A 27,336-nucleotide genomic window follows, 5' to 3' on the forward strand; every position below is an offset into this window, starting at 1 on the left:
AGGCCGTAAAAAATTTAATTATCTTCAGAACTTAAATTCTGCAAATTAACTTCAATCCTGAATCATAATTATTATTAGGTTACTGTCACATAAACATGTTTAACTAAATGTATTTATACCAAATTAATAAAATAACCTTATTGCAATTGTTGAACAACATTATTTTGAACAATTTGTTAATCACAAAAGCATAGACAACTCTTAGGATTGTTATAACGAGAGCCCAGCTTATTTTCTTCTTTCATTTCTTTGTTGTCTCCCATGCTATAATGTTTTCGTAAAATGTGTGCACGTCTTCTTCATCAGGAATGTACTTTAGCATTTTACGAATGTCTTGAATTTTGGTTTCATTGATCAGGGAAAGTGTGTTGGAAAGTGTGGAGAAAGAATGATGCCGAAAATGATCAAAAAGTAGAAAGAGAATTGGTTGTGTCACTGGCTGAATAAGAAACTGCCTACTGAAGGATGCACTGGAAGGAATGGTAAACATGAGATAAGTTCGGATCAGAACAAGATGTCAGATGATACACAACATTAAGATAGGCCTATAAGGATCATATGCCGAGACTAACAGGAAGGCAGAAAATAGGAAAGATTGGAGAATGCTTGGTTTTCAGTGGAAGACCTGCCTTTGGGAAAGAAAACTATGACCAAATGAAACCACAGGGATAACCTTTCCTATTAGGAAATTCTGGAAAATATTGATCAATTGGTCCCAGGATAAAGATGTGTTGAACTGCTATATCAATGAATTGTTTTGCTAATACTATACCAATTTTTCTACAGAAAAGCAAAACTCTGAAAGGTTGACACGATGAATGGGAATAATAATAGATAATAATAATTTATTTAATTTTATCTGGCAGAGTTATAGCCTTGAGGCCTTCTCTTCCACTCAACCAGGTCTATAATTAATACAAAATGTCCGTAGCAGAAATTTCTATGGAATTGACATTTCTTTTGTAAATGTGTGTCCATCAGTTACTGAAATCATACACATAATCACTTTCCACATTGGTAACTGTAAAATTTTCCTTTCCACTAGAATTAACTATAAGTTCACACATTTCCTTCATCGTGTGTCCACATACCTCAAACTTCTTTTAAAGGTGGCAAAATCCCTGTTTGATGGCAAGAAAGAGTGACCTCTGATGGAGAAGAGTCTGATGTTGAAGAAATGTTCTGAGCACTTATTACCGTTAAGAATTTGATTAGTGTATTGTTCTTATTTTGTTCCGGACAACTGTCGCAAAACAACCACAGTTCTTTAATATACTGGATGGGACACAGTTATTGAAGTAGTGTGCAGGAGAAAATTACATACCTCATTAAGAGTTTTCTTGGCCTGTCCCTCATGGTAGACACCAAAGGACATTTCACTAGTTTTCATGTTGTGCACAGAGAAAACTGGGACGGTAAGCTGATAGTACATATCCTGAACTGGTGTTTAGGCAAGCATACATTTTTCATGTAGTCAAATGTGTCAGCAAGAAAATTCTCTCTCTCGATGCTTAACTTGGCTCCATTTTGCAATGCTTTTTACTTCAGTTACAAGTTTAGCCGATTACTGAGCATATTGCTTTTCATTTTCATGCTCGGTTCTTCAAACAATATAATACATTTTCTCAACTAAAGAATTACGAAAGACATCAGACAAAAAACAATAATTTGTCTGCTGATTGTATGATTAAAATTACATAGCCTATTATGTAAGTTTCTGCAGTACTTGACAGGCAAAACAACTTAAGTCCAGGACTAAAGTCGTTTTACCCCTTAACCAAATATTCTGCTGCTAAGAAGAATTATACAAAAGTCGTGGATTGAAGTCATTCTGCTACTAAACGATGCCCCTTGCACACAGTAACATAATCATACTCTCAACTCAAAACCCCCAAAATGTGGACTTAAGTTGTTTTGCAGATTCACCATTCAAATATATCTTCATGTGACACTGATTCACATCGGACGACGAAACTCGCTTCTCTATATCAGGTACATTTCTACCTAACCTTGATGACGCCCATCAATCTCAATTAGACCTTAAATTTGCTTCTCGAAATCTAAATTCACATTGTGCAGCTCATCACTACTAGCCTGAGTTGAGACATGCTTCTTCTGAGCTGAAACCGTAGAAGTTTGTGAACTTAAACCTTGCATAGCATACTTACCTCTGGGTTCTTCCTCAACTCTCTCGAATGCTGCTGATACTAACCTGATCCAAAGTCTTCAAATATTGCAAAAACTAGATTGTAGCTCTCGCTACCTGCCTTCCACAGGTAAGCTAATGTGTTCCAATTTATAAATCAGGGTAGACTTTGCGAGGTCCCAACGCAAACCAAGGCCACTGGCGTGGCTCAGTCGGTTAAGCCGCTTGCCTGCTGGTCTGAAGTTGCGCTCGGGCGCGGGTTCGATCCCCGCTTGGGCTGATTACCTGGTTGGGTTTTTTCCGAGGTTTTCCCCAATTGTAAGATGAATGCCAGGTAATCTATGGCGAATCCTCGGTCTCATCTTGCCAAATACCATATCGCTATCACCAATCTCATTGACGCTAAATAACCTCGTAGTTGATACAGCGTCGTTAAATAACCAATTAAAAAAAATACCAATTGGTACACTCATTGTAACAAAGAAATATGAACAATGTCAAATTCAGTATAAATAAATTAATATTCAGGCACCCTAAATCAATACAACCGACCAAATCTAGTTCACATAGAAACATTGCAAAATGCAAACACAGTTGACCGAGTAGCACATAATGAAACAACCAAGATACTCCCAAAATATTACAATCAATAATTCTACAGAATTAAATCCAGTGATACAATACGAAAATAACTTCCCCATTCAATTCCACATATATAATTCCATTCGGCACACGTGAAACTTAGACGCAGGAATCTACTGAAATAGCACCACAACCACAGAATATCACTAATCATACCAAACCATTCGCAGATCAATAAATCCCAAATATCTCTATCACAGTCATATAACCCATATAATACCCACATCATATCAGTACTCACAATAATCACACTGGTCAACATGATTTTTGTCTCACGAGTACTAATAGTTGAACTTAATGCAGTTTTTTTATCGTGTTTTCAAATATGTATTCGGAATTTCTCCATCATCCACAGTTTTTTTTATTTCAACTTCAATTTTGTAAAATGAACGTTTTCCGTCAATTTGTCCATTGTCAAATAAAAGCCCCTAGAGCAGCGGTTCCCAAGGTGAATGATTCTCAGGGGCTCCATCCACGGAAATTATGAAGATGACAAAAATTGCTAATTCCATCTAGTCACTACCGGGGGAAACGGAAACTACTTCCATCAAGAGAAAAATACTCTCTGAGAAAGTAGTTTGCATTCTTCTTGCTACATGGAGCATTAATATTAGATCTACTCGTCACTGGAACTACCTCGATCTTTCTTGCTTGTCAAGTACTCAATGATTCTCGAAATTTATTTTATTTTTTATATACTGGGCAGGCAGCGTTTGTTATTCGTGGTAGGTGGAATCTACAATCTATTGATTGTTACGTTACCTCAAAAAATATATATACTGTATACCTGCATGTTTTTTTTATTTATTTTTTTATTTTAGTGGGTTATTTTACGACGCTTTATCAACATCTAAGGTTATTTTGGCGTCTGAATGAGATGAAGGTGATAATGCCGGTGAAATGAGTCCGGGGTCCAGAACCGAAAGTTACCCAGCATTTGCTCATATTGGGTTGAGGGAAAACCCCAGAAAAAACCTCAACCAGGTAACTTGTCCCGATCGGGAATCGAACCCGGGCCACCTGGTTTCGCGGCTAGATGCGCTAACTGTTACTCCACAGGTGTGGACACCTGCATGTTAATTTGATAGCAGATGTGTTAGCTAAACTTTCGTTGAACCGGAACTGTGGCTTAAGACGGGCTTCCTAAGACCTAAGAGTCATTAGCCATCAACCAGTGCTCAGTCAAAGGGAGATAACAACAGCTATAACCTTACTTTCAAAGAAGATAGTGTGAATATGTTGAACATGATCCTGTCTCAGAGTCTATGGTGCCTAGTGTAGAGGTATTGAAAGTAACAAACGAAAATATTGTGATTTATATTTGGACATGGGATTCACTGAGTTCGCTGATGAACGTCCACAGTGTGTGATATGTAACAAAGTTTTTCCCAATAGTTCTATGTTCACTGCCAAACTTAGACGGCATTTCTCAATTCAAAAATTCACAAATAAAACTGCAGACTACTTCGAAAGAAAAAGTGATGAACTCCATGCAGTTCAGACAAAATTTTACCTTTTGTAAAAACAAACAACGAGAAAGCACTGAAAACTTTCGTACTTGGTTAGTCATGACCAGGCTCTTGCTGGTAAACCTCACCCTTGCTAAACCTCTTATGAAACCATTATTAGTGAAGGTAGTGAAGTGAATGGTGAACGAGAAAACTGCAAACTTGATTTCCAGTGTGCCCTTATCAAATAACACTATGCATAATGGAATCCAGAATATATGAAAAGACGTAAAAAAAATATCATGATTTTCCGTATCAGTTAAACGAAATTTTCGTTACAACTTGACAAATCCATGGTCTTTGCCGGATTAGCTATGTTAATGATGTTTGTGCTGTATGAATTTTTCAGGTTCTTTCATGAAATATTTTGTTCTGCAGCCATTGCCATCCTCTACAAGCGGTACTGAAATGTTTTCTTCTTCATTGAAAACTCGATACCGTGGGACAATTGCATTGACGTGTGCACAAATGGCGCAAAGGCCATGGTAGGTCCTGTTGCTGGCGCTGTTACAAGGATCAAGAAAGTTTAAAAAACTGAACAAGTAGTCACTGTGTACTACACCAACACGCCCTCGCAATTTGCTTCAAAATATGAATTCATACTTTCCAAGGGACACTCAGGAATCGATTCTAAAGAAATATGAGTGGATTGTAGATCCATTTCCAGTGATGTCAAAACCAGCAGCCCTCACTGCTTCAGATATGAGGTCCTTATAGACATGGTTTCGAACAGCCACTGTCAGGCATAATTTAAAAGCAAACCATTTCCCAAATTTTGGGCTAAGTTAGGGGAGGATCTTTTGATATTAAGTTCAAAAGCTAAATTTCACTCACTGCCTTTTGGTACTGTGTACCTCAGTGAAACGACCTTTTCGAGGTACACGGCTACAAAAACAAAATATCGAACTTTTTTGGACACAGAAGACGATATATGTCTTCAACTGACTTCTATGACACCGGACATTGACAAACTCTGTCGCAAGAAACAGGCATATTCTTCACATTAACTTCGGGTGTACATGTAACATTGTAACATTTTTTAAATATCTTAACTACTTGTAGATTTAAATAAATTATATACAGTACTTTTTTACTATTATTTCCTTTATATACATATTCATACTTCCGTTTATGTATCGTGTGAAATTTGCTTCATAGAATGTAGACAGATAAAACTAAAAAGTAAACATTTCTTGGGGCTCCACGAGAAACTTTTGCTTCAAAAAGGGCTCCGTGGCTGAAAAAGTTTAGGAACCGCTGTCTTAGAGCATTATAAATATAATGGAACCAGTGGTAATATTGCTACTGTTGTACAGGTTCAGACATATAGAGACATGTACAGACCACCGCCTGCTGAATACGCATCCACAGACGTGTACAGACATGCACAAACGTGAACTAGTGTAGCACGCATTCATCAGAACGATGCCAGTTGTGAGATAGCAATGAACCAGTAAACTCGTCATTGTGAGTGCTTTGTGTGTCTATTATTGTGTATTACATATGTACAAATTTATTTCTTTTAATTAGTCGTTAGTTACAAAATGCCTAGATTTTGTTTAAATCATCCTAACAACTTTTGTTATATATATGGTGAAGTGACGCTCAAGTCCCAAAGGCGAAACCTTACTACATTGGTAAAAAAGTGTTATGAACTTTATTTTGGGTGTAAAGTGGGGGATCAAACAAAGGCCTGGGCCCCACATGAATGAATGAATGAATGTTAGCCATGATGTCCCATGTTGGGCACAGGCCTCCTGTGATGGGGTGAGGAACCTCCTCGACAGGGATGGCTCAAGTGTACTCGCTTGGTGAGCCAATCCAGGCGAGCGTGTCGTGTATACTGCTTTTGTGAGATGGTTGATAACCCTATTAGACTTTAACTAGTCTCAGCACTCTGCTCTTTGTTCATTTTTTTTCTTGCACTACACACATTATACTGACACTGGCACTTTGACAGACACTGATTGCTATTTACACTATTTACCTGACACTTTCTCAACACTGACTTTACTATTTACAAAACTTACCTTACACTTTCACTAATATTGACTTTACTATTTACAATATCTTAACACTGATTACTTACTTACTTACAAATGGCTTTTAAGGAACCTGAAGGTTCATTGCCGCCCTCACATAAGCCCGCCATCAGTCCCTATCCTGTGCAAGATTAATCCAGTCTCTATCATCACACCCCACCTCCCTCAATTCCATTTTAATATTATCCTCCCATCTACGTCTCTATTACATCTTAACACTGATTACGTTATCTATTTAAAATGACTTTCCTTAGTTCTTTCCACAAAACTCTGTTCTTTGCTGTCCTCGACCATTGTTTCCCTGCCTCTTTGGTAAACATGTCAGACCATCTGAGCCATAGTCTTCCCTGTCCTCTCTTTCCGACGTAGGGGTCCCACATCGTGACTGCATGGGTACATCTTGTCTGATGTACTCTCACCACATGTCCCCCCAGGTTCACTTCGTTGCCGTGGCTCGTTCTGGTGCGTCAGTAGTGTTCGTCAGTCTTTGTAGTGTTTTGTTTGTCATTCTGTCTCGTAGCTTGGTGCCCAGTATTTTTCTTTGCATCTTCCTTTGACATGTTTGTATACTTGAGCGTTGTCTCTCGGTCAGTGTCCAAGTTTGGCAGCCGTATAGCAAAACTGGGATTATGCATGTCTCTAGTGCCTCAAACTTGAGATTGCGGTTGATTGTCTTGTCCGTCTATATGAACTTCGGGCTCCAGAATGCCTTCCATGCCGATGAAATTCTTCTATTGATCTCTTTGTGGTTTCTTTGTGAGAAGGTAATTATTTGACCCAAATACACATATTCAGAGACATACTGTAATTCTGTGTCACCTACTCTGATTGGGATCTCCTGTGCATTTGTCATCACTTTTGTTTTCGTGTTGTTCATGGTGGGTCCAATGTAAGTACTTTTGATATTTAGTTCCTCAATCATGTTTTGCAGTTCTGCTGCTGAGTCAGCGAATAAGACAATGTCATCTGCGAACCTCAGATTAGATAGTCTTCTGCCATTGATATTGACTCCACGTTTCTCCCATTCCAAGTTTCGAAATATCTCCTCAAGTATTGATGTAAAGAGTTTCGGAGATATGGGATCGCCCTGCTTTATGCTTCTTTCCAGGATAAAGGGTTTGCCTTTTCTCTCTGTTTTTATTTGCGCGTAACTTTGGTTGTAGATCTGAGATAGGATCTTGATGTATTTGTTTTCAATACCTTGTTTAGTCAAAGCTTGCAAGACATTTCTATGTTCAACCGAGTCAAAAGCTTTGTTGCAATCAATGAATGCTATGTACAGTCTCAGGTTGAGCTCGGTTGCCTTCTCAAGTATCTGATTCACAGTCTGGAGATGATCCGTCATACTGTATCCCGTGCGAAAATCCGCTTGTTCGGGCGGTTGATTCTCGTCTAAGATCTTCATTAGTATCTTGGAGAACAGTTTATATAGATTAGATAGTAGACTGATAGGTCTGTAGTTGTTTAGGTCGTCTTTTGTTCCCTTTTTGTACACCAGTATTATTGTGCTCTTTCTCCATTGTCTCGGGATTTCTTCTGTTTCCAGAATTCTATTGAATGTAGTCAAAATCGGATTAACTATTGCATCTAAGCTCCATTTAATGTAACTTACTCATTTCGTATCCCGTCTTCTCCTAATGTTTTCTCGTTCTTCAATTCTTTCATAGCACAGCATATTTCACTTGCTAGAATGGGAAGAACTGGCTCATTATTTGCGTTCATGCAGATACTTCGGTTGCAGGTTGGTGGTAGGTTTCGTGTTGTACTTGCGTATAGATTCTTGTAAAATTCCGTAGCAGCTGCTGTAATGTCACCTCTCGGAGATATATGTTGTCCTGAGTTCCCTCTAACCCCTAGTATCCACTGCTTCTCCTGGTATACTTTTTTCTTAGCTTTCTTGGTAGACTTGAAGTTTTCAATTGCGTTGCATGTTATGTTGGATCCGAGTTCTCGAAGGTCTTTCCGGATTTCTCTCTTTGTCTTTTTGTCTAGTTCTTTGTATTCTATTTTGTTTCTTTCTGAGTCGTCCCTGTAGTGACTTAACATTGCTCTCTGTTCGATTAGCGCGATTGTTTCCTGGCTAAGTTTGTTTCTTGTTTCTATTTTTTTCTTTGACACTTCTGCCTCAGTTTGCGAAAGGCATTGTTCCAATGTGTCGTACAGTGCTTGTACACCTTGTTTGGGGCCAAATTGTGATTGTTCTAGGCTTTGTTGTAGGTAGGACACGAAAGCATCTTTCTCTACTTATGTTTTGTTTGGTTGCAAGTGATACCTCCTTTTCTTGTTGATTCTCATAGTTAATTTAACCATTCGGTGGTCCGTATCAAATTTTGCGATATCTATCATCTGGACGTTCTTCGCGCAACTCAAGTCGTCTATGAGGATCTACATATCTGTTGTTTATCGTGTTCTAGGCTTCTCACTGCATGGAAGAATGGCACACGTCACATGCCATTTGCAATCCCTATGATTTGGAGGGAACCCAAAGATCACTCCTCTGACTGTTATTTCTGCTTACCAAACAAAGGGATTACGTCAAAATCAAAACATACAGTAGTGTACCCTAACTTGCAATCTGCAATGAGACCAGTTCCTCACTGTGAAGAATTGTCCATACCAAAGCCTCCAGAACATGTGACATTAGATGAAGAGAGCTCAGATTCTGATGGAAGTAAGGAAGAAAAAGAAACAGAGTTTGGTGATAACAACTTTTGAACAAAGCTGTTCATCTGAGCCTCAATCATTGACTCAAGAAGATCTTAACGATCTCATACGAGACTTAAAGTTATCCAAAATACAGTCTGAAATGCTTGCTTTCCAGCTAAAAGGATGGAATCTTCTTCAAAAGAATACAAAGATATGTATGTATCGTAATCGTCATTCTCAATTTAAGGACTATTTTTCTGAAGAAAATGGCTTATTGTTTTGTAATGACATTTCTTGTCTTATGGAGACATTTGGTATTGAAGATAACCCAACAGAATGGCGCTTGTTCATTGATTCCTCTGAAGTTAGTTTAAAAGCTGTGCTTCTGCATAATGGAAATAAATTCCCATTAGTACCTGTGGCTCACTCTGCTAGTATGAAAAAAGATATGAATACTTTAAATTTATATTGGAAAAGCTTCAATATGCAGTGTATAAATGAAATATTTGTGGTCATTTGAAGGTAATTGCAGCTTGGTTACACAAAGTACTGTTGTTTTTTGTGTCACTGGGATAGTAGGGACAGAAAAAACCATTACATTAGAAAAGAATGACCTAAACGCAAATCATTCATTCCTGGACAGAAAAATATGAAACATGACACATTGTGTATTCCTTAAAAATGTGTATTTACCTCTGTTACATATCAAACTAGGATTAATGAAGAATTTCGTCAAAGCCATGGACAATACTACTGGTTTCATGTACCTAAAACAGAAGTTTCCTAAAATTAGTGAAGCAAAAATTAAAGAAGGAATATTTGTGTGTCCACAAATACAATAACTAATGCATGATGAAAAGTTTGAGAAACTATTGAATCCACTGGAGGAAGCAGCTTGGCAAGCGTTCAAAAAAGTTAGTTTTTTGGGAATTCGAAAGGGGGAAAATTACCGTGATATTGTCAACGATCTTATAACATCTTTTTTTTTACTTGGTTATTTAACGACGCTATATCAACTATGAGGTTATTTAGCGTCGATGGGTTTGGTGATAGTGAGATGATATTTGGCGAGATGAGGCCGAGGATTCGCCATAGATTACCTGACATTTGCCTTACGGTTGGAGAAAACCTCGGAAAAACCCAACCAGGTAATCAGCCCAAGTGGGAATCGAACCCGCGCCCAAGCACAACTCCGGATAGATAGACAAGCGCCTTAGCCGACAGAGCTATGCTGGTGGCCTATATATAACATCTTATAAACATCATCATCATCATCATCAAATACATCATGGTTTAGGCCCTTAGGCCTGTTCCATTTCCAGGAAATCAGGACTGTTCTTATAAAAATTTGGGTTGTAATATGTCCTTAAAACACTTCCTACACTTGCACCTAGATTTCTTCCTGGAAAATCTTGGCGCAGTGAGCGATGAGCATAGGGAATACTTTCATCAGGAGATTTCATCTATGCAAAAGAGGTATCAAGGTAAATGGAATCCTAATATGCTGGCCAATTATTGTTGGACCATCAAGATGGATGCTCCACAGGCGAAATATAGCAGAAAATCGTCATTTCTTACTTTCTAGGTGAGTCAGAATGCAGTGGCGGCTGGTGGTTTGAAAATATGGTAGTGCACAATGGATATTGAAGAGGAGTTAAACATACTTTCCTTTAAACTTTAAAGCCGTGTATACCTGAGGGTGTATAAATATAAAGCTAATTTATATGCAATTAATAAGTAAAATGACTAAATACAAGCATACCTATTTATACAGAAAGTCCATCCGTCTTTCCTTGCTGCTTGCAAACTTCTCAATGACCCTCTGATTGAAGTCTGGAATAGCCATGATGAAGTTGCGTTCAATGGACAACATCGCCAAAGCAGATAGTCTTTCTTGAGACATGGTGTTCCTAAGGAATGTCTTAATCCTCTTCAGGGTAGAAAAACACCTTTCTGCTTCTGATGTTGTCATGGGCATTGTTACTAGCATACTTAACAGTTTGAAGCATTCACTTAGTGTATCACAAAGATTGTTTTGTCTTATGAAATCTAAGAGACCTAAAGCACCGGACATAATCCTGAATTGTTTCATTCCATAGAACACTGAAAGTTCTGTTCTTAGTTTCTTTGCATCTAGAAATGTGTAGCATTCACTAGAAAATTGAAATAGTTTTTCTGGGAAATTTAAATAATAATCCGAGAATCTCTCTGGCAGAAACAAAGATGTTGCTGTCAGATGTCCTGTAAATTTAAATCGTTCTTTCACTTCACATATAATTATATCACAAACTTCTTTTGCTTCCCTCTGTCTTACAGATTTTTCACTTTCTTCATGTCTCATCCTTTTGTTTTTATGTGCCGAAAGAGTCTGGAATAGCTCATCTACTGATTCTCTAATTTTCACAATTTCACTTTCGAAACATTCAATTTGAACTTTTACCCATGCTGGATCAATTTCACGCTTTTGTAGCTGGTTATATAGAATGTCTACAAAAGGCATTATTTTATGAAAAAATGTCAGCCAAAAAACAAAATTCTGATTGCTCAACATTTCAACATATCCGAAGGCTTGCTGAATGGTACTATTGCTGCTGACTTCGTCACTTTCAAGAAGGGTCTTCATACATTCAATGAGCTCTTCTCTGTATTCAAACACAGTGTTCACAGACCTCGATTGAAAATTCCATCTAGTCTGAACTGAACGAGGCAAACGTTTTTTCACGATTTCATCAAGAACTGCTGTTCTTTGTGTCGAGTTCGAAAAGAAAGAACATATCCCTTGTAGATTCGCAAAGAATGTTTTCACATTCCTGTTTACTGACGAAGCATGCAACATAATAAGGTTCAGTTGATGTGCGTGGCAGTGAATGTAAGAAGCCTTTGGAAAAGTTTCTTTGACAATCGCTTGTACTCCATTAGAAGAGCCTCTCATGACGTTTGCCCCATCATATGTCTGTGCTATGAGCTTATTGGGATCCCCTTCAAGATGGCGATTAATCTCAGTAACAATGCAAGATGCCAGAGATTTAGCATCATGATTACGTGGAGTTAGAAAATTCCAAAACCTTTCAACCGGTTTCCCATTAACTATATATCGGAAAATAATTGACATTTGAAATGTGCAAGATATATCAGTTGTCTCATCTGCAATTACAGATACATAATCTGCATTTTTTATCTCCACGGAAATTTCATCCTGACATACTTCTAAAATACACTGCAACAGTTCGTTTTGTATTGTCTTTGATGTCCCTTTAAATACTGTAGCTTTTTCAAGGTGCGATTTCAAAGCTCCATCCAGTTCAGAACTAAAGTTAATTAAAGCACGAAATACTCCTGGGTTGGAAGATGTTTCACTTTCATCATGGCCCCTGAGGGCTAATTCTAAAGAACCACAAAATCGAATACAATTTATTATAATATTCAAAATGTACCTATTATTCGTTACTTTTTGATTGTGTAGTTCAATTGTTCTTCTGTAACTAGAATCCAATTGAGCAGCAATATTAGTATTTCCAAGAATACTGAGATTCAGAACGTTTGTAATGTGAATGGAAGAATTTTCATGTTTTTTTTATCCTGTCATGGAGATGATTTATATCAGTCACGCCCTTCTTAACCCAAGCTTCTTCCCTGCCACCTCCGAATAACAAACACGGGAAACAAAACAGAGCATTTCTTTCACTGCAGCCACATATCCAGTCATTTTTATTATATATATCAGGGTTAAATTTTCTCACGAAGTTCCTACTCTTGCTCTTAATTTCCTGGCATATGTTTAATGAAGGTGTAGGCCTTCCCAATCTTTTTATCTCTAATTTTTCCTCCAATCTTAATGAGGTAAAACTCGTTGAAATCAGGGATGCTACGTTGTTCATATTTAGTTTAACCTATTGAAATGAAAATATGCTAAAATTACATACCAGTCTACAGTATTGCCATTTAAAAAACCGTCATGCGTTCATAATGTTATACTTACTAATGCCACAACACAAAATAATTTCAACACATTTAAAGAAAATCACACATATTCACTCCACAAGTACGATCATGAAAAACAATTGAGTATAGAATCGTCATCAGAATGCTACAAAGTACCATGTGCAACATTTTCGTTCATAAAATTCAAATGCAACTTTCGTAGGCTGTCGGGAGATAGCAGCACCTATTGTCAGAATGACAACTCTTAGAACTTTAAAGCAAAATACAAGCTCCTTTATGTATTGTGCCGTTCATGTGCATGTAGATTGAGAAAGTAATACGCGAAATATGCGACTGTTTATTGTACAAGCCGAATGAATAAATTTTTCATGCTTATTACTTCGGGCAAATGTCTAGTTGAAACAGATACTTTTCCAGTGAATTTAGTTTCTTCTGCACTGACGTTGGTGTCCATGTCTGGGGGTGCGACAAACCGTTCTCAAGAGGAAAGCAGTAGACCACGCCTCTAACCCCCCTGTCCCCGCACTAGCCGAACATCTCTATAAACTGCCTTACATAGGTTTTCAACATCTCTGCAAACCAAGAGGCTCGGAGGCTCTTGCACATGTACAAAACAAGACGCCAGCTGCAGATAATCATGAATGAAAATTGTAAAATAAAATTATATTTTTAATAGCAACAAAGCTGAGAGATTAGCAACATTACTGGGGGTGTACAAACCTGCAACCCCCTTGAGAAGCCGCCACTGTCAGAATGTTTGAATATTCTGTAGTTAAGAATGTAGAAGATATTAAAGTGTTTGAAATTATAAACACCTGTCTCTCGGAAACCTTGGTGATGAGGAAAAACCGATATCACATTTGAATTCAGAAGAAAAAAAATACTATCAGAATCACATTTTTTTCTTTCTGAGGCAAAAAACAATATTTTTGTTCCTCATCAAACACTGTATACCGATAGGAAAAATCACACAATATACCGACTTTGACTATCATCCTTATAAGGCCATGTAACACTGGGAAAAGCCACGCATATACACCTGAGGAAAACCACGAAATCTAGACAGAACTTGAGCATATACACCTGAGGAAAACACGAAATATAAACCTGAGTATATACACCTGAGGAAAACCACTAAATATAGACAAACCACGCTCTGCTACCATTTGCAACAGGATATTTTACGGCTACTAAATCAGATCAATCTTCTTAATGTATCCAGCTGTTTGCTGACAACATAAAGTCCACTGTAGTTTATTCAGTTGTTTTTCACGAGAAATGAGAGGCATTTTGATCGGTGTTCATTATAGATGCCTGTTGCTAGTAGCCAGAGGTGGGTGTAGTCAATATATACTGCAGGACTGTGTCTTCTGCTACTGGTACTGATGATTTTAATTTACTTCTTTTGTGGTTTATGGATGGACAATATAGAAGAATGTGTTCCAGATCTTCATCATGATTATTACACCACAGACAAGTAGGATTATCAGAAATGTGATATCGGTGTAGATACAATTGTGTGACAATGTGACCTGTTCTGGCTCTTGTTAAAAATGTTTGAACATGTCTGGGCAAGTTTTTGTACATTTCCAGGTCATTTGGTTTCTTTTGTACAGACTAAAATTTTTTCCTTTATCAGAAGAGAGCCAGTTGTTGGTCCATATGTTTGTAAAATGAGACTTACTAAAGCAAAAGCATTGGATAGAGATATCACTTGAAGAGGTCTTGGTTGCAAATATGTTGCCTGTTTTGCAATATTATCTACTTTCTCGTTTCCAGGTATACCACAATAACTAGGTATCCATTGAAATGTTATTTCCTTTTGGAGTTCTTTTAGTTTACTTAGTTGTTTCTGAATTGGAATAATTTTATGTGCCTATAGGTTTGGTACATATTTAATTATATTAAATATAGCCCCCTGGAGTCGGTAAGTATGCAAATAGATTTTTCAGAAATTTGAGTAACACACTGAAGAGTAGCATCAATAGCTAGCAATTCAGTGTCAAGACTGGAGGAGGATGAACATGGTATGAAATAACTTTCTTCATATTTTTTAATATAATACCCTGCTCCTGATGTCCCATTATTAGGATTTAGAGATCCATCTGTATAAATTTGAAAGTGATCCTTATATGTGCTGCAGAGTAGTTCCATGGCATCTAACTTAAGAATGTATGGAGGATCATTTTTGGAATGATTTCCTGGAATTTGTACGCCATGTTCTGGAATCACCCATTTCCATGGAGGAATTTCGTTCACAACTGGAGTTTTAGCAATGAGTGTGTCTGTGATATAGATTGGTATTTCTTCTTTTTTTATTTTATAGAAATTACACAAGATATCATCTGACAGTTTGAAGAATATCTGAGATCTGGATGAGGCTTGCAATTTTAAATGTATTTTTAGATCCTTTTGTAATATATAGTGTCTGAGTGGTTGAATATTACATGCAACTTCTAGAGCAACAGTTGACGTGGTTTTTGGTACTCTTAGGCATAATCTTAAGGCTGAGTTTTGAAGAACAGAAATTTTTTGTAGATGAGTTGCTGATGCTCCTCCCCATATTTCACATCCATAGGTCAATTTTGATCGTATGTAAGCATTATAAAACAGACGCATTGTCGTGATATCTGATCCTCATTTCCTGTTAGCTTTGATCTTCAAGAGATTTAATCGTGGTAGACACTGCGAAGCAACTACTAAATCAGATATTAAAGGTGAATTGGATTTGGTCGAGTTGCGCAGCGGAAGCACAGGAATAATCATTACAGGACATTAAACGATATAATACATAATTAACTGAATATATAAAATAATTACAGATATGTACAATGAGATGACTAACATGGATTAACAAAGGCATAAATGATTAAAGATATATAAAAATAATAGAATAATTTAATAATCGGACTAAGACTCAATGGCTGCCGATCGATACAGTCTGTTCTATTAGCTTATTTCCAGCACAAAGCCATATACAATCTTAATTAGGCCAGTAACAATATAAGCACACATCTGTATATTATTTACCAACCACAAATATACCGTAGACTGATGAGAGGAGGAAAGTATGACAAATAATTTAGAAAACAGCCAGTCAATACTTTACCAATTTGATGAATCCCTGTTAATACTCAATACACCTCAGTATGACCTGAAATCTTCTAGTACAGTCCATCATAAAAAACAATGTGTGGCTTTCGCGTTCTCGGAATTTCCGTACAATTTCATCACTAATCTCCGTGGTGCAATTCCCAATACTATTTCCTTACACAACGACGATTCTCAACTAAATATTTTAGCAATATAATGCTCAATAACAATTCAATATAAATCTCCACACTGCAATATCCTTTCTACAGCGCTTATTCCGTCGGATCCCGGCGAACTAGTCACTCATAACGAGTGCACCTCAGCACATGTGTGGACTTCAGTCCTACGTTCATAGACTTCTATGACGTAGCGCAGAGGGTGGCCACTAGAGGGAACCCAAGAGTTGAAACTTAAACTGAGACGATTCTGTCCGGCACCGGAGTGGGTATCCGGTGTAGCTTAGTGGATAAAGCATCAGCGCATAGAGCTGAAAACCCGGGTTCAAATCCCAGCGCCAGAGGGAATTTTTCTCCGTTCCATTACTCTTTCATCTTTCTACGTAACCCAAGTCTCCGAGAATAATCTAATCTACACTTCTAAGCAGAAGGTCAATTCCGAGTCTACTGTTCACGTCTTTGCATGACGACAAGTTTCCGAGTATATCACAACACTAGTTCCAGAATGTAAGTTAGCTACATGTCTAACTTAAACCAGATTTGCGAGTATTGAATGATAACTATCACCATATGTAAATTAGCAACATGACTAGGCCAAAGCAGGTTTCCGAATGTTGATATGATCCGATTAGGCTGGCCGTCCACTGGAACCAAACTCGACCGACTAACAACTCGTCCGTCTACAGTCCAACACGGCCCACTGATCTGACAACAAGATACGGCATTGGTGCATGTCCATTACACTCGCCCTATTCGGCCAATTGCAGCCGAAGATAGCTGACTGACGGTTCAATCCCATTGAGATGTGATTTTCCGGTCCCAATCGGACGAACAGTGCAACACGTGGTGACAGTCCTCTGTCGGAACAACACATGGACTCCGTACAGTGTTAGTTTTTAAGCTTTTCTGAACATGGGTCGACCATGTCATGATATGCTCTGCCTGCGTATCATTAAATACTTTTTGTCTTTGTATTTTTTTCATTAAACAAGTCAGAATTTTAAAGTTTAACAAGTTATTATGCATGTAATACTTACCTTAAAGTCACTGCCAAACGCTTCTCAGGTGGTACAGCTTCTCTGAAATTTGATTATTTTGAAAGTAATGGATGAATGACGTTTAAAATATACTGAAGAGTATCAGTACTCATGCGATAGTAATCGAAAACTTGCCACTCTCCTCTTGAAGTTTATTGTGTAGATTATGAAACTCACCCACCTTTCCTTAAGTATCGAGTGTACTTAATATTTTCGTCGTTTTGCCTTCCATCTCCTCATAAGGTAGGGATTGTCCAATAATAGTAACATATCCACCACATCCATTATTATTATTATTATTATTATTATTATTATTATTATTGGCATGTAGCACGAGAACATTCAACTGGTAATTGATAGCCAAAGTGTTGGCTCCAATGGACGATCGATCGATCAGATCTTCTGCCCATCGTCCAGCAGATGACTGCATATGGCCTAACAAATACGCGGTCATTCATGGTTCTAGTGGATGGCTAGGCTTAAGCTATCCAGGAAACCTCTCATTCCCTCCCTCTTGTCTACCCATGATTCATTGCTGCCAAATAGGAAAAAAGATACAGGAAATCCCAACACTATAGGTAGCACTAGGCCCCGGTCGAAAAAACTTTGTTCGACCGGGCCAAGCGGATTTCCGATCCACAACACCTCGATCAAGAAATCGGTCATCTTAGATCTACACTGGAGGCCAATGGCTATTCTGCAAGAGAAATCAAAAGAGCCTTCAAACCTAGATTACAAACACCACCCAGCTCGAGTCAAGGTTCCACCAAGAGAAGCACCGTATTCCTGCCATACTTTAAACAGGTCACAGATCGCATCAGCAAGCTGTTAAAAGAACACAACATAGAGACAGCCTTCCTTCCAATGAAACAGACCCACAGTTGGTTATGTTCGGCTAAGGACAAACGTGAGTGATTATGGACTACTGGAGTTTACAGGATCCCATGCTCCTATGGCTCAGTATACATAGGGACGACTCAACGTAGTTTCAAGACCCGAATTTCTGAACATAGAAGAAACTGCTGCCTAGGCCACATAGATAAGTCAGCAGTAGCCGAACACGCATATAAAGAGAGGGAGCACAACATCAGGTTCGAGGACACTGACATCCTAAGTGGGACACCACACTTCTATGCCAGACTACGAGAGGCCATTGAAATCTCCAAACACGAGAATAACTTCAATCGGAAGGAAGAAGGCCTTAAAGTCAGTCAAGCATGGTACCCAGCCCTGAGAAACACACACATTAAACCATTCATACAACAGCCGAACACGACGGTAGCTCATAGCAACTCGTCGCCCACCGGTGTGGACCACGGCAACAACTGCGAGCCACGATCCATCCCAACCACAAGGCAACCAGCCACAGTCCCAGTCATTACCGGCACACTAAGGAGATCTTTGCGCTCCCGTGTGCCACACTACTGACGATGTCTACCACAGCAGCAGACAAAACATATGGTAGCAACAGCGCCAACAGACCACGGCCCTTCAGCCCGGATAACATCGATGCATACTAGGCCTATTTGTTTAATTTTCTGTATTTGAAACAAGCGTCATTAAATAACATTATTGTATTTTAATTTATTGTATTTTTTTGTAGGTTATTTTACGATGCTTTATCAACATCTTAGGTTATTTAGCGTCTGCATGAGATGAAGGTGATAACACCGGTGAAATGAGTTTGGGGTCCAACACTGAAAGTTACCAGCATTTGCTCATATTGAGTTGAGGGAAAACCCCAGAAAAAAAACCTCAACCAGGTAACTTGTCCCGACCGGGAATCTAACCTGGACCATCTGCTAGACGTGCTAACCATTACTTCACAGGTGTAGACTTTTTATTGCATTGTATTGTATTTATTTACATTCCATGATATTCGTATATCTCTTCACAGCTAGAATATGATATCAAACGAAAAAAAATCTTAATAGTACTACAAAGTCTTAATTACAGTCACAGTCTAGTTGAAATATAATGAGTTTTACAATATAGTCTACTAGTGCAACACAAAGTTTTAGTGTCAATACTTAATACAACACAGAAATATTCATGAAACATTGTTGAATGTCATGAATTCATCTACAGAATAGAAGGTGTGAGAAATTAGGTACTTCTTTAATTTGGCCCTAAATAATCTTATGTTTTGAGTTTAATTTTTTATATCCATAGGGAGGCTATTAAATTTTTTACTGCCATATAACACACTCCTTTTTGATAGCATGATAGACTTTCTGATGGAGTATGAAAGTCATTTTTTACGCATATTTATGCTATGAACTGTTGAATTAGTTACAAAGTTTTCACGATTACATACGAGGAAGATTATTAGTGAAAAAATATACTGACAAACCATGGGCATTATTTGTAGTTTTTTAAAAATAGTCCTACACGATTCCCAAGATTTGGCACCTACTATTATTCTAATTACTCTTTTTTATAATAGCAATATACTGTTACTATCTGTGGAATTTCCCCAGAATATTATTCCAAACCTCATTAGCAAGTGGAAGTATGCAAAGTATATTGTTTTTAAGATATTGATATTTACTATCTCTGGCATAGATCTAATAGTAGAACATGCTGAATTTAGTTTAGGGGTAATTTTTTTAATATGATTTTTCCAATGAAACACATTATCGATTTGCAAGCCAAGTAATTTGGTTGTTGTTCTTTCTGTTAGGGACCTGTTATTAATTATTGGATTTGATATTTGTGAGGTTGAATTTTGACAGGATTTAAATTGTATTATGCTAGTTTTCTTACAGTTTAATACTAATTTATTGGCTGAGAACCAATCACATATTTTGAGGAGAATTGCCTCTGTTGAAGATTGGAATGTGTTGGAATTACTGGCTATAATTACTATACTTATATCATCTGCAAATAATAAGGGATGACCTACATCTTTTATTAGGGGGGGCAAGATCATTTATGAACACCAAAAAAGTAGGGGACCTAATATTGATCCATGAGGAATTCCAGTAGTATTAGTTCTCCATGTTGAGGTAGATTTCATAGTTGCATTGATTTCGACTTTCTGTTTCCTATCTGTGAGATATGAGTGAAACCATTGGTGTGCAATGCCTTTAATTCCACAATAATTTTATTTGTCTAGCAGCACTTTATTATTTATATAGTCAAATGCTTTGGATAAATCACAGAAAATCCGTCCAACTTGTAATTTTTTTATTAACTGTCTTCAGAATTTTGTCAGTTAAATCACAGTCTAGCATATACAGTCACGAAGCTTGAGTTTATGAGGGTACTAAGAATAATAGACTGTGCAGGTACTATTTCGCATTGTCTGTGATGAGGCGATAGTAGCGACCCTAGTGGTTAGCAAGTATCTATGGATGCATATTTATTACGTATTGAGCTTCGTGACTATATACTAGACTGTGGTTAAATTAAATGTTGTATTTTCCTTGCATTTATTTTTCCTAAATCCAAACTGATCTGGAACTAAAATGTTGTATCTTTCTGGATGATAATATAATCTTTTATACATTACTTTTTCAAAGACTTTGGAGAAGACTGGTAGAAGTGATATGGGTCTGTAATTTTCTGGAGACGTTGTTGCTCCCTTTTTAAATATAGGAATAACTACTGAATATTTTAATCTCTCGGGGAATATACCAATGAATATTGAGCGATGCTGATATAACCTTGGCAGTTGTGAGTGTCATTAAATAAGCCATAAAATTTTAATTTCTTTAAACACTGAATAGTTACATAAATAACTTAGTGGCACAGTTATAATTTGTGAACACGCTTTTAATATTTTACTTGTTATTCCATCATACCTGAAGTGTTTTTTGACTTTAGATTTTTAATAATTACAATTATTTCTTGTTTGTTTGTTGAAAATATTTGAATATTTGGAAATTTTGTTGGGAAATATCATGTTAAAGGGTTTAAACTGTTAGTAACATTATCTTGGGGGATGTTGAGGTTATCAGTTATTGTAAGAAAATATTTGTTAAATATACCAGGTGGATGAGACAAAACGCAACTACTTAACCGAAAGTCTAGCGGCACCTGCATGCTATAGGAGTGGTAATATGTGGTACGATAAAAATATGAAAGCTCACCTTATTCTTGTAAATGCTCTGTAAATTTCTCCTCTGTTAATACACGTTTATTCACACGAGGCTTCTTATTTTGTACAGATCCTGTCTCTTTGAACTTCTTTACTAGTCGATATATTGTTGTTTTATCTGGCACAGGGGAATCGGGAAATTGACGATGGAACTTACGACGACACCTTCTCCACGAAGACTTTTTTGCGAAAGTATTACAAATAAAAGTTCGTTGTACTGTACTGTAGCTCATGACACAACTTACACACTCGGCACTCAGCACAAAACTGAAAACTGCTTTCTGCAATATTTTATTGCACGAGATCTGGTATCTGAGAATATTCTTTCAATTGTTCCACACGTCTGAGTAAATTGGTGGACTCAATTTACTGTGCACAAGAACGACAAAAAAACTTTATGAATTATTAATTATTCAATTATACCTTGCGAACTAATTCATATATACTTTGCAGGGATCTAGTCTGAGAATAACAGGGTCATAAACCTGGGAGCAGGTGATGGCACTCTGGCGACTAGTTTTCTGCAGCTTTGGTGGTGTTTCGTCTCATCCACCTGGTATTTGCAATAATTTCATTTGGGTCTGACGTTTTTGTATTGTTAGATATAAGGGTATAGTTTGTTACTTTACTGTTTGATCGTCCACTTTCCTATTTAATTATTTTCGAAGTTGTTTTGATTTTATTATCAGAGTTTTGTATTGTTGTATTATAGCTTTAGCTTTTTGGATCACTTTGTGTAATATTTTTTAATAATTTTTATAGTGTTTTAAGTTTGTATCATTATTGTTTCTTTTCTATATATATATATATATATATATATATATATATATATATATATATATATATATATGATATTTAATATAGTATAGATCACAGACAAAGTACATACAAGTAAACCAATTTAACCCTTACATTACACACTTTACAACAATTTTTACACAAAGATATAGTATTATTTAAGTTAAATACAATTTATATATTTACATATTTTTTGTTTTATCTTGCACTTGCTTTTAGTTTTGTGCAAGACTCAACTCATTCTAGAATGTAGTTACAATCAGTATTTGTTTACCTTCCTAAGTTGTACTTCCCGCTTCAATCTGCAATGTGCAGCTAGCATATCTAAATCTTCTCTTATTCTAGTATTTTCCATCCCTCTTTCATTACAGAAATATTTATACAGTTCATACAAGCTCTCTCTCGTTGGTAAGCCTTCATTGCTTAATTTTATTTCATAGTACAGTAATCTTTTGTCGTACCATCAAAACTATTAAATTTAGAAATAAAAAAAGATAGCTAAATAGTTTCTAACCAAGTCAAATATGTTATTATCGGTGAGTCTAGAAAATGCGTACTTGCCAAAATTGAATTTATTTGTCAGCTCAGTAACTTTACTTTCCCTTAATAATTCCTTCCTTTTATTTTTTAATTTAGCAATCTTCTCCGGTATTTTATTTTCAGTGTATTTGCTTATTATTAAGAGATGCTGGCTTTCCTCGTATTTCTCCATACATCAACACTTGCTACTTTCTTCCATGCATAATTTTACATCTATAACACAATAAAAAATAAAATACAATAAAAAAACATAAAAATAAAATAAAATAAGCTTTAAAAACATATTTGTTTGATAATCATTATTCTTATTTTTACTTATTTATTTATTTGTTTATTTATTCCTCTATTATATATATATATATATATATATATATATATATATATATATATATATATATATATGTATGTATTTTTTTTCGTTCAATTCTATTTCATTTATTCTATCCATTCTATTTTTTTAGTCAAAAAAAGATATAACCAACCTAATTGCTTTTGCAATTTTATGCTATTATTATTCATCAGTTTTTTTTATAGCTATTTATTTATTTGTAGGAACTTTTCTTTTATAAATTTCCTCCGTATATCTTCTGTATTTTGACATTCAAGAACAATGTGAATGTCATCTTCTCTCCGTCCACATAATGGGCATGTGCCTTGAGGGATATTGCCTCTATTATTTCGTAATTTCCAAATCCCCAGTCTGAACCAGGCTAGTCCAAATCTTTCTTTCATATTCGTATTTTCTGTATATGTACTCCTTCCCCATATTTTTTTATATTCATTAAAAAATATTAGGGATCGCATTTCATTGTTACTACCGTCACTTGGGATAACATTGGCCAAAATATTTTACCATTCTAAAAGTAAACGTCTGTAATTTAAGAGTTTGCTCTTTTATCTTAATGAATATTTTTATAAGGGGTTCTACATGAAGCAATAATGGATCCTGAAGCAATTAAAACATTTTGGTTTAGTTTTATCTGAGTTTACATATTTTTAAAATATTGGGTCAATGTTACCTTGACATGGGGTAACTTTGGCCCAACTTCCGAACTAGCATAGTAAGCTATATTAAGGATAATTTTGGGCCAATGATACCCCAAAACAACTGCTGTTTACCCAACTGATATGACATAATACATTGCAATGACACTCACATGACTTTTTTTAAGAATAATAATGCATTTTTTATTAATAAAACATAATTTTAAGGTTGCAATGAAAATTATTTTATTTTATCTTACATCCTGCAATAGAACAAACTTCAATATAATTAAAACTACAGAACACCTTATAATACATTTACATAAGCTCTGGAATGGAAAATATTCCCCTCTTTCCACACATTTTTGGCGGATTAATTCTTGTCTTTACATCACTCCATTTATACACCAACATGTCTTTCTTGGCTGGCCATTTCCAACCTTTAATTGACTTTGTCATGCAATCAACAGTTGGACCTTCTTCTTCACCTGATGGCAACTTCTTCACGACACCAGGATACTGTTGACCATCATATTCCACAATGACAAATTCTGACTGTTAAGTGAGGATGACGTTTTAGAAACAGTTTTGCCCAGTCATACCCAGGAATATTATTCTTGAAACGAGTCACTGTGCATCCTGTTTTGTCAAGATAGCTCTTTATTGCCATTCGCAGATCTTGTTCGCCCATTGGAAATCCAAATCCTGCCATTGTTTCAAGATGCTTTGCAAATACAGCCTCTTCTTCATTTGTAAATATTGTTGACCGGCCGGGTTTATCATTAAGGTTGCCTTTGAGTTTATTTTTTATGGTGCTGTGTGGAATACCATAATATGCAGCTGCTGCCCTCAGTGTTTTCACACCATTCCTGATGTTATCTAAGCATTGGTTCAATTTTTCCTGAGAGTAAGTTGCATATGGCCTAGTTCCAGGTACAACTATATGTGTTCTTGGCATTTTTTCACAAGAGACTGAAAAGAAAAAAAATATATCTTTGTTAGAATTATGTTATATAGTTGTGAGAAAGTATAATTCAAGCCATGGTGCTGTGGGCCAATGTTGCCCCATTCGTATACCAAAACTTACACCTTCCCATTTTAAAAATGTACAATCAATACGGCAAAAAATATATAAACTTTACAACTTAAATTACTTTACCAGACATATTTATAATATTCCTTGGTACTTACCTGATTTTTACCTCTCAAAATACCGTTCAATCATTCAAAAGTTTCCAGAATATATTTTTCACCAAAAAACAGCTGATCCACATGAAACAGTGCTGCTGCCTAGTATTAACTTTTGAAACTTCTTTATTAATTATTTTTACAGGAGTGGATCGGGACAGCACTTTTGCACATCTTTTATGATCGCTGCAGTCTCATAGTCACGGCCTCCTTGACACTACATTTCGTAACTTTGTACGATTCGTTGCTTACGAAATTACACAAGCTGGTGCATAGCACGATCGAGAGCAGGTCTCTGTGAGTCATGACAATTTCTGCCGCTAGGTTCGCCTCCCTGCCGTATGAAATGATGAATAGTGCCATTACAAAGCATTGTGCAACGTGAAAATAGTTCAATTAATTGTGCATTACTCATTGAGTACGAATATTACGAATATGCCAAGCATATTACAGTGTTATTTGAAGTTTGTTCAGCTAAGTTATATTCGAAAATTGTCTGTGTTTTGCTATGTGAAGAACTCTGTACCAACAGGTCGTATCTTTATAGGTTAAGGTAAATGTCAAAGTTCTCTCATATAACAAGCAATGTTATGTTAAAAGTGGCGAATTGCATTTTCCGACTCTCGAATGATGTGACCCGAAATGTAAAATAATTTCATGCATTGTTTCACTTACCAAGCATTACTGATATAGGCCTAATGAAAATGTGAACGACGTGATGTAAACATTGAAGATAATGTTGTTACTGTTTTCCCTTTCTCTTTTAGAAAATACCGACAAAAGTAATGAATTATCTTCATGCTGTACTTATTAGGTAATTAATGTGTATTTCTCTGTATTTTAGACCTGTGTATTGTTACGTAATTATCTGTGAATTAGGTTAGAGAACAAGGTTAGTATGAGATTAGGTAATGCACCTCAAACTGGTAACTAATAATGGCTGCTGCGAAATAGGCTGAGGTGGTTATCGTGTGAATCAAATTATATCTAGAATATCTAGTTTTATTATATACGGATACGTAAAGTAGCTAGTTGCAAGGTAGGTGCGGTGGGGGTAGAGGGGAAGGGTGCAATCCATGTTCTGGAGTTTAGCCATTTCTTTTTATTCTTGTATCATTACGAATACATTAATTTATTTTATATTCATTTCAGGTGTTACGGACGTGTTACATCTACGGTGGCAACTCTACTTATGTTAGGATATGAAGTAACAGTATATATTCAACTTCATCATTTGCTAAAAATTAAAGAAAACTGTATGTCTTCGACTCATTCCATCGTCATTTCTTCTTATGTGTGTGAACCACGTTCATTCTAAAAGTGCTACATTAAATGAACACTATAGACAACGTGATGGAACAATTTACAAGTTACTGTTAAAGTGATCAACATTTTCAAGTGCTGCTATACCCATTGTTTCAAAATGTACATACATATTTTTACATTTCTATAAGAGGTGTCATAAATTATTTCAGCATATTTGTAAATTCTTCAAAATTAATTCTTCTAATTAATACCATAAAGTAATGAAATAATATAGCCTAGGTCTATATGTGATTTTATACTACCGGTATTGATGTTGATCTTGGTAAATTAATCCAATTTCACAGTGTTGTCTTTTGTATTGTGGTTCATAACAATTATAACAGTATGTACGTGGAAATGTTTTTAAAATAATAAATTCTAGCTCATGATTTTAAGTGGTCGTTTCAATGGGAGGTTATATTGGAAAGACGATCACAAATGGATAATTTACTGCAAAATACAAGAACTGAATATAAGTGAGTGTTCCATTGAAAGTGAAAGTGAAAATTTCGTTTTACAAGAGCTAAGTAGGCGTAATATTTATTTTAGAAATTATTTGAAAGCTACAGAATATGAAGAATAGACCTGTAACCATAGAAATCAACTGCGAATGGTGAGTGGCCAGGTTTCATTAATAATTGAAAGGAAGTAAAAATTATTTTCTTCTTATCATCCTGTTTTCAATATTTAAATTTAAGCACCTTTCTCTTCCTTGTTATTTCGTAAGAGATTGCTTCATACTATCACATAAGCTAATTTTTTTCTGTACAGATAATAAAAATTACATACATAAGTAGGCTACTTGAATACTGACGATACAAACTTCGGTAATTTCATAGAAGACGGGCACTTGGTTGAATATAGTAAGTATTACCAACTTCTTTATTTCAGAGTTAAATGTTAGTGATCTTTTAGTGACTTTTACATGTTAGTTCTAGGTTTTTGTACTAGGTGTCGCCGTGACTTTCTTTTAATTTTATTGGTTATAGTTGTCATTTGTTCTAGAATTTTCGTTAATTTTGAATGGATAATGACGTTATCAGTTGTTCTTGGTTGTTTGATGTGAGTGGTGTTATGTTGTGTCTGATGGCTAAAGCTATTGAAAGTTTCTCATTTTCTGATTTTTGTGATTTTCTTTCGATTTGATTGGTTATAGTTATCATTTATTCTAGAATGATCATTAATTT

General features: G+C 36.1%; 1 protein-coding gene across 1 annotated transcript in view; it reads left to right on the forward strand.

The window, feature by feature from the left end:
* The window catches only part of Vav (Vav guanine nucleotide exchange factor), a 384,489-nt gene extending 357,670 nt beyond the window's left edge, over positions 1–26,819 (forward strand). The window contains exon 19 of the transcript XR_011334865.1: positions 25,997–26,819. The gene's annotated coding sequence lies outside the window, so the exon portion shown is untranslated. The remainder of the gene's footprint in view (positions 1–25,996) is intronic.
* The last annotated feature ends 517 nt before the right edge of the window (positions 26,820–27,336 follow it).

Source organism: Periplaneta americana, chromosome 11, assembly GCF_040183065.1.
Source record: "Periplaneta americana isolate PAMFEO1 chromosome 11, P.americana_PAMFEO1_priV1, whole genome shotgun sequence".
Classification (NCBI taxonomy): Eukaryota; Metazoa; Arthropoda; class Insecta; order Blattodea; family Blattidae; genus Periplaneta; species Periplaneta americana.